The sequence below is a fragment of the Mytilus galloprovincialis genome, chromosome 14, assembly GCF_965363235.1.
Source record: "Mytilus galloprovincialis chromosome 14, xbMytGall1.hap1.1, whole genome shotgun sequence".
NCBI classification, from domain to species: Eukaryota; Metazoa; Mollusca; class Bivalvia; order Mytilida; family Mytilidae; genus Mytilus; species Mytilus galloprovincialis.
Window position 1 is genome coordinate 22178035 of NC_134851.1, and position 9188 is coordinate 22187222.

At 31.9% G+C, this 9188-nt stretch overlaps 1 long non-coding RNA gene across 1 annotated transcript; it reads right to left on the minus strand.

Moving 5' to 3' along the window:
• Nucleotides 1-2172: 2172 nt before the first annotated feature.
• LOC143059536 (uncharacterized) lies at nucleotides 2173-8560 on the minus strand. Its single transcript, XR_012973507.1, has 2 exons — nucleotides 8434-8560; nucleotides 2173-2232 (listed from the first exon to the last, which is right to left on the minus strand). It is a non-coding gene; the product is annotated as an uncharacterized LOC143059536 (long non-coding RNA).
• Between the last annotated feature and the right edge of the window lie 628 nt (nucleotides 8561-9188).

Genomic DNA, 9188 nt, shown 5'->3' on the forward strand with positions numbered 1-9188 from the left:
GAGTGAGAGATTTAATTTTAACTAGATTGTTATTCAATATTCACCATTTAGTTTTGAAGACGAAATTTTCGTCTGACTTACAAAGTTATAAGCCTGGTATCTTTGATAGTTTTTTTAATATTTGGAAATTCAATTATCGAACTTGACTAGTGTATGACAATTCAAATGTATATTTTTTGAAAAACAAAAGTTTGGATTGACTAAGAATCGTTAACAACCGCTACTTCTGTTTTTTTCCAGAACTGACTGGAGTAGAAGTAAATAAAGTTAATTTTGAATTTATAGCAACATGTCTTGTAGTGATACTTTATTAAACTGCATTAACCTGCCTGCGTAATGATGTCATAGGACAAAAAAAAACTCACAGATCGAAAAACAATCTGACAACGCCATGGCTATAAAAAAAGGCAAAGAGCTAGACAACTAATACTACACAATATACAACATAGAAAGCTAAAGACTAGGAAACACGATCCCCACCAAAAAATTGATAGTGATCTCAGGTAAGCATATCCTGCTCCACATGTGGTACCCTTCGTATTGCTCATATTATTACAAACACGTTAAATAGTCCAATTTGGTAGTTCATATTCGTGAAAAGGGGACGGGAATGTAGTTAAGGAACATATCCAAAATCATATGTGTAACGGATATGTTTGTGTTATTGCGGCGTGAAGCAAACAACAAACAACCAATCAATGTATCAGATATTCCATAACGGCCAATCAATGCGTCCGTAAAATTTACGAAGGGATGATTTCAACTTCATCGTTTGGAACTGTTGGTTTAAGAGTTTCCTTGTGAGCAGCAAACCTCTATTAAGAAAATCATGATCGGAAAAACAATACTACCGTTCTACAGTGTTCTAGAGATTTCCGTGACAACTATATATATATATATATATATATATATATATATACAGACAGAGTGTAACCTACTGGACATAATATTCTGATTGGATTCCAAAGAAGATTTCCGGATAAAGAAAAGATAAAAGCTTGGACATATATTTTGACAGTTAAGTTAACATTTCTTTTTGCGTAATGCTTTATGTAAACTTGTATAAAATAAATATTGGTCAATCTAACTATTGATTTGTGTTTTTGTTGGCTACAATTTAAATGTGATTCTGGCTGTAACTGAAATTTTGGACTCGTCCTGGATAACGTAAATATCTTATTAAAAATTTGTTCAATATTTTCATTAGAACTAGCCAACAAAATTCTACAAAATGGAATTTGATGCCATTAAATATTTGAAAACGACAGACCTGAGGGGTTTGATAATTTAAAGAAAGAGAGTTGCTTGCTAAACACTTGAAATTAGATTTTAAAGTATCTATGAGAAAACAAATTATAAAAAATTTGTTAAAAGACAAATTAGTTGACGCAGAAATTTTAGGTGAAGAGGCTCTTGAACTTAAGGTAGAAAATGTTGATGCTATCAAATTAAAACAGCCTGAATTAGAGCACAAACATAGATTAAAAGAACTGGAAATGAAGGAAAGGTTGGAGATGGAGAAAAGAAAAGAAAAAAAAAAGATGGATTCAAATTAAAAGTACTGAAAGTGAAGGAAAAGTTGGAGATGAAAAAAAAGATGAAATTAAATTTAAACAGGCAGAACTTGAAATGAGGGAAAGGCAAGAGATGTAGAAAATTAAAATTAATATGGTCAAAGAATAAATCAACACTAAAGACCAGTCGAAATCAGAACATTTTGATGCAGCAAAAATATATGTTTGGTTCCCTTCGTCCCTCTTTTAGAATAGTTTTGATCACTTGCCATAAACATGTTTTCTAATTACTAGTAGAAACATTTAATTTTTGATTAAGTTGATGAATGTAAAAAATATTCAGAGACTATGGTTGATGAATATGATGATGTCTTAAGGTTAGACGAGAGACATTAGTCTATCCGCTATTGTGGGGTGTATGTTAAAATGGTATAGGTTATCAACACATTTTCTAGGAGTGACATGATAAATGACACATAAGCAGAATCTGCACATATGTGAATACCTCACGTTTTAGTGGGATGCGTATTGCACAGCCTTTCGTTGTTTTATTTCTGTTTTTTTTTATAGATGATTCTCGATCATCTCTTGGTTATCTGCCACATTTTTTTATGAATATGATCAGGAACATGGCGGTCAAAAAAAGCACTTGAAAGCATTTAGTGAACCAAATATTTAATCATAGAAGAATATTTTTTCCAGTTCTTCTTTCCAAAACCTGAAAAATATATTTATCAAAAGTATGAAAATTAATTACATCATTATCTAGGCAGGTAAATGCAGTTTACATAAATTGTCACTACAAGACATGTTGATATTAATTTATGATTCACTTTATTAAACTATACTCCAGTTTATATGACTCACAGAAATAGCGGTTGTTAATGTTCTTAGTCAATCCAAACTTTAGTTTTTTTTTCAAAAAATGTACATTTGAATTGTCATACGCTAGTCAAGTTCGATAATTGAATTTGCAAATACTAAAAGCTATCAAAGATACAAGGCTTAAAACTTTGTAAGTCATCCGAAATAGTCCAGTCAATCTAGCATAAAAGTGACCCTAAGCCGATAGTAATTGCAACAGAAGATTTCTAAGTTTTAATCTACAGCATTATACCCCGAATTTACACAAAAAAAGTCCCATAAAATCTAACTTGAGGAAGCCTTAAAAAATCACCATTTAAAATTCCCTTGGGAACTTGCTTTGAAAAAGGAGATAACTCCCAAAAAAGGCAGAAATATCAATAAAAATTGATACAAAATTATATATAACTTTACCGCTTTTATTCATCAGAATGTATTGATTCTTGATTTTTTTAGCAGTCTTTAGAGTATAACAAACAACTTTAAAGGTGTTTCCATATATTATATGAAGCTATAGTCTATATTTCGTAATTCATTAGTTTACCATTTAGAATGTTTAACATGTCAAGGTAAAGAATCTCAAATTTAATAAAAAAAATTAAGCATGTCTTCTTCTTTTTGTGGTTTAAAGTTCCTTTAGATAAGTAAGTTGCTGAAAAAAATATAATGTACAGATATAAACAATACCAAATTTTCAAATTATTTTTTCAAAATGGTTGTATTGCTTCAAATTGGCAATTTCTTTAATGAAAAATGCACGAAGAAAATAAAAATACCCATAACACTTTGGATTTGTACATTTCGTGAGCAGAAGATTATATAGTTTAGTCAAATACAAACTTATAACCCCATCAAAGTATCATATTTTACATAAATTCCAAGAAAAAAAAAAACTAACTAAAAATTTTAAAAGATTTATTTTTTAAAGAGTTATCTCCCCTTCCAATGTTAATTTCCATAGAAAATTAAAAATGCTGATTTGAGTTTTTCTCAAGTTTTTATAGGATTTTTTTTCTGAGTATAAAAAGGGCATAATACTATAGATTAGAACTAAAATATTTTCTGTTGCAATAAGTTTGAGGTTAAATCTTAGTTTGACTGGACTAAAAGTTTCGTCTTCAAAACTCAGTGGTGAATATTGAATAAAAACATTAGTAGACCACATACCGTTCAAAAGTAAAGAGTATTACGAATTCATGTTCAAAATATGTACCTCGTATTGCAAGGGTTATTTTTGTCTAAAACGGAAAGAATCTTTACTATTTCTTATGCAGCAAAAATACAGCAATCTGATTGGTGAATTGACCCGATGTAAATAACATCCCCCCGCCCTTGTTCACCCCGGGATAAATAGGATTTTGCTAAAATTAAAAAAAATAAAATGTGAAAAAAATAAAAATTAAGAAAATGTAAAAAAAAAAAAAAAAAAATAATATAATAACATTTTTATTTTTTTTTTCAAATATTTAAACTTTACCATCCCCCATCCGAAAATTCAAAAGAACACAATATTTTTCTGAATTTTCCAAAAATGAAGAAAAAAATATTTGACAATACGCAGCAACATCGACGTTGAAAAAAATGTTACACTGGAAATTTTTCATTACTGTTTTTCAATTTTACATCCTGGTTTTTAAATGAGTAAAGGAATTCTTCATAAGAAATAAATTCGTTATTTTCGTGCAATCAGGGGTGGACGCAATTTTTCACTGTTGTTGAAAATTCATACACCCATTTGGCTGCGCCTCAAGGTGTATGAGTTTTCAACAACGGTGTAAAATTTTGTACACCCCTGATTACACCAAGATAGCTAATAGTACTTCGATCAGTTAAAAGTCTTATAAACAGGTACTAGTAATTTATAGATTTGACCATATCAAAAGGAACATTTCTGAATTCCGTTCTCTTTTTAAAGTTTTTTAAGCCATATCAATATCTTAGCCAAATCAAATATTAGAGACAATTTTAGAAGACTTTATGCTATATCTTTGTGGCCAGAATGATAACGCTAGATGCATATTATCTGCAAAACAGGATGTGTTTCTGTTAAACATGTAACTAACTAATGTTACTAACGTCTGCGTACTGATTGCAGGGCAGATCTATAATTGTTGATACAAACGTATAATTGTGATTAAAGAGGGAACGAAATTTGTTTCTACCATAATATTATCAATAAAGGCAACAGTAGTATACCGCTGTTCAAAACTCATAAATCCATGGACAAAAAACAAAATCGGGATAACAAACTAAAACCGAGGGAAACGCATTAAATATAAGAGGAGAACAACGACATAACACTAAAATGTAACACATATAGACAAAATCCCACGAGAATAACAAATATAACATATATATATAACATCAAAACCAAATACATGAATTTGGGATAGACAAGTACCGTGACACGTCTTATCGCAATGTGAATTTACACTCAAAAATAAGAGAAAACAAACGACACAACGTTATAATGTAATACACACAGAAACGAACTATAATATAACAATGACCATATTCCTGACTTGGTACAGGGCATTTTTAAAGGAAAAAATGGTGGGTTGAACCTGGTTTTGTGGCATGCCAAACCTCGCACTTTTATGGCCATGTGAAATATAACATCAAAATGACAACACAGGACTACAATATAAATAAATTGGAGAACACAATTGACAAAGAATCACACGAACAACAGCCAACAAAAGGCAACAAGTTCAAAATTTTAATACGCCAGAAGTGTATTTTGTCGACACAAGACCTATGTGTGACGCACAGATACAAAAGTTTGAAAGCCGAAACGAGTACAAAGTTGAACAGCATCGAGGACCAAAAGATCAAAAAGGTTGTGCCAAAAACGGCAAGGGTTTTCTGTTAAGTTACCAGAAAATCCCTATAATTTAGAGTAATTTATACTTTTGCAAACAGTAAATTTAATAAAATGAATATTCAAAAGATGTACATGATAAAGCTGAAGTATTAACTAATTACAGGAAACAACTGAAATACATTTACATAACCAGACATTTGAAACACAAAAGTAGACACATCCGAATACGTTTAAACCTCTACGCCAAGTGACGTCCTATTTGAAACTGAAAAATGACGAAAAAATGACGTCATTTGAATTAGTAAAACAGAGCATCAAAAAATGAAAAATGACGTCACATAAGAATGAATAAGATAGAATTAGGATTTATTTAAGATTATGTATTTGAACTAAATACTGATATTGCATTTAATAACAAAGCACATTTTAATTCTTATTAATATAAAACTGAGGTAGCAATTAACTATATTATAAAACTATGTCAGGTTTGTTATGAATCTAACTTCAAACGTAAAATATCATACTGATTACTTTGAACGAAATCAAATCTGATAAATGAAGGCGGTGATTAATTTTCTTTACCATAACACATAAATATAATAGAAAAGACGTCAACACATTTGACAAAATCCGATGAGAATTACAAATATAACATTAAACATTTAAACTAAATACATGAATTTGGGATGTATAAGTACCGTACCACGTCTTATAGTAATGCGAGTTCACACTCGGCAAAACAGTCACAATCGGGAATAAGTCACGTTTGGTAATTAAAAGATTAGACGACATTATGACAAAACACAATCTACCATGTGGTAAAAATGTCCTTAGCTAGTTTGGTCAACGAAACATCGTATGGATCCACCAAATCGTGATGGTGTCCATAAAATTTACGGAGTGTCAATTTTAATCTGTCCTCCTCATAACTTTGTTGGAGCAGTTTCTGCGTAAGGAGCACACTCCTGTATATGAAGTCCGTATAGTGTGAACAAGCACGTGAATAACGTATCAATTGTGATATGTAAACACCATACGAAGGGGCAGAGGGTATGTTACTGCTGAGAAATGGGAAATTGATAATTGGGAAGTTGAAATCGTCCCGTTTATCATAGATTTTCGTGTGAAGTCGTCCATCTACGTCAATATTGAGGAAAAGATCAAGGTATGAAGCAGTCCTTCTAGTATCAGTGGTATCCTTAATTTCAAGTTCACTTGGATATATGAGATGTAAGTATTGGCTGAAATATGGGTTATTCAATGATAGAACATCATCAATATATCGGAAAGTAAAATTAAAGAATTTCGCAAGGTGCTTTTTCTTTTTGTCTTTTAGAAGGTTCTGAATGAATTCTGCTTCATACGAGTACAAAAACAAATCAGCCAGCAGGGGTGCACAATTAGTACCCATTGGAATACCGACTGTCTGTTGAAATATAAATCCTCCAAACTCAACAAATATATTGTCGATCAAAAAGTCCAGCATTTTGATAATATCATCTTCTGTATATTTTCTGGGAGATTCAGTGTGATTTTTCACAAAATATGAATTATTGTAACCCAAAACAAGAAATTTGTATCTACGATTTCCATTTTTATAGAAAAAGCTCTGTTTTATGAGATGGTGTAGTCGATCTTTCAACTGAGCATGGGGAATAGTAGTATATAGCGTAGAAAAATCCAAAGTTTTTATGTTGCTGCAAAATTGCAAAGATTGTGATTGAAGGTTAAGCAGTAGATCTTTCGAATTTTTGAGAATCCACATCTGGTTAACACCACTGGTAGAATATATCTCCTCACAATATTTTTGAAGCCCATCTTTAACTGTCGAAAGAATAGTAGTCAGTACTTTAGAAAGATGTTTGGTTGAACATTTTGAAGACCCAGCTATGTATCGTTCTTTATATGGCGTTTTGTGTAATTTGGGTATCCAGTATAATGAAGGCAAGTTTTCTTCGTTTTCTTTGATGTTGATACCAAAAGAAAGAAGGACAGATTTATGATTTTGTAAAATTTCGTCCTGGGTAAATGATGTTAAAGAATATGTAGGATTACCAGTAGTTTTATCAATTCCAAGCTCTGTGGTGAGACATTGCAAATAATGTTTTTTACATATGAAGACAATATTATTGGAGGCTTTATCTGCTGGAACAACGACATATTTGTCATGCAAAGAGGATAAAGCATCCACAACCTCCGGATTCTTGAAAGGGTTAGAAACTTTAGTACTCATATTACATCGTAGTTTTTGTATGCGCCTCTGAATGCATGATCGAATAGCTTTGATCCATTCAGACAAAGTGTCTAGTTCTGGTTCGTCTGGTTCGCGCTTTACCCATTTTCTTGCATAGTCCTCAACTGCATCCATCAGTAACTTGAAATTCTTTTTCCAGTTGATGGGCTGGGGGATTCTATATTTTGGTCCCTTGGCTAACAACTCTCTCAGTTGTTCATTGGTAACGATGCCAAGGTCTCCAGTAATAATATGACCAGCTGGACTGTAATTGTATTGTGACGATGCACATGAGCAATCCGGAGGCTTGGATTTTGTATCTTTGAGGTTAAAAGCCTCTAAAACTCTCTTGTGGTTGAAAATCTTGGATGCAATAGACTATATATCAAATGAGACCTCACGGTTTTTGGAATAAATTTTATCAAGCGTTTAGGAACTTCTTACATATTGGGATAAATAGACTTTAAATTCTTGACTAGGATCAACTTTGCACTGTGTACATTCAGATTATGCACAAACTATAGATCAAATCACAATGAAACACTTGTCACTCGGATAGCAACTTTCAAAACCCGGGATATGCCTTGCCTTAGTAGGAAGAGGCAGTTTTTGTTAAATTATTCCGTTGATTGATATTGTTCGATTTTGTCAGTTTTTCTGCACCTCCCCTTGAATTTGCCTTGGAGTTCAGTATTTTGTTATACTTGTATACCTGTATTTCAAAATCAGTATGAAACCACAAACCGAGTGACGATCTTCATAAGAAACTATGCATTTTCAATCAAAATATTACTTCAAATAATTACAATTATGCCTGGACTTCTTGTTATCCGAATTTAGTAGAATATATTACATCTTTTTGGATGAAAATATCAAACAGCTCTGAATAATGCAAAGGCTACAATGTATTGCGTTTAGCAGTGGAGCTGATTCAATCAATTAAGCACCGTAGAACTTTTTTTACTTATTCAATGGCATCACATGCTATCTAAACTTACCCCGGACGCAACAATTGTGTGGAGGCAAACAATCCTCATGGAACTCCCTGTGGTCACAATAGTAACCTCTAGGACATTTGAACGGTGTACAAAATCCTCCAATTGTATGGCAAGGTGCTGTGTTACCTTCAATGCAAATTAAAATGAAAAAATGGAAACAAAAATATGCTGTGTTTAATGTAAGACGATTAAAGCATATCAAAAATTGTTTTTATATTTGTTTAGGGGCCAGCTGAAGGACACCTCCGGTTGCGGGAATTTTTCGCTGCATTAAAGACCTGTTGGTGACCTTCTGTTGTTGTCTGCTCTATGGTCGGGTTGTTGTCTCTTGGACACGTTCCCCATTTCCATTCTCAATTTCATTTGTTGTAGTACTGTGTTTTGTTACAGGATAAAGCTTTCGTTAAACCAAATGCTACAGTTATTTATGTAATCAAGATGATCAACAACGTTAGTAACCAGAATCTTTGCTTCAAGAACATCGGAAGTCTTCTAACGTGAATTTTTCCTATTACCGTTATGTACAAAACAACACCATACTGGATTGTTTAAACTTTTAGATGATATAAAAATCCAGAAGCATTTATCAATGTAGACATGAATTACAAGATTATTGCAAGTTAATGCAAATTAAATGTATAAATATTCAGACTTTAAGATGATATAAAAATCCAAAATGCATTTATTAGTGTTAACATGAAGTACAAAATAACTGCAAGTTAATGCAAAGCAAATATATCAATAATATATTGAAT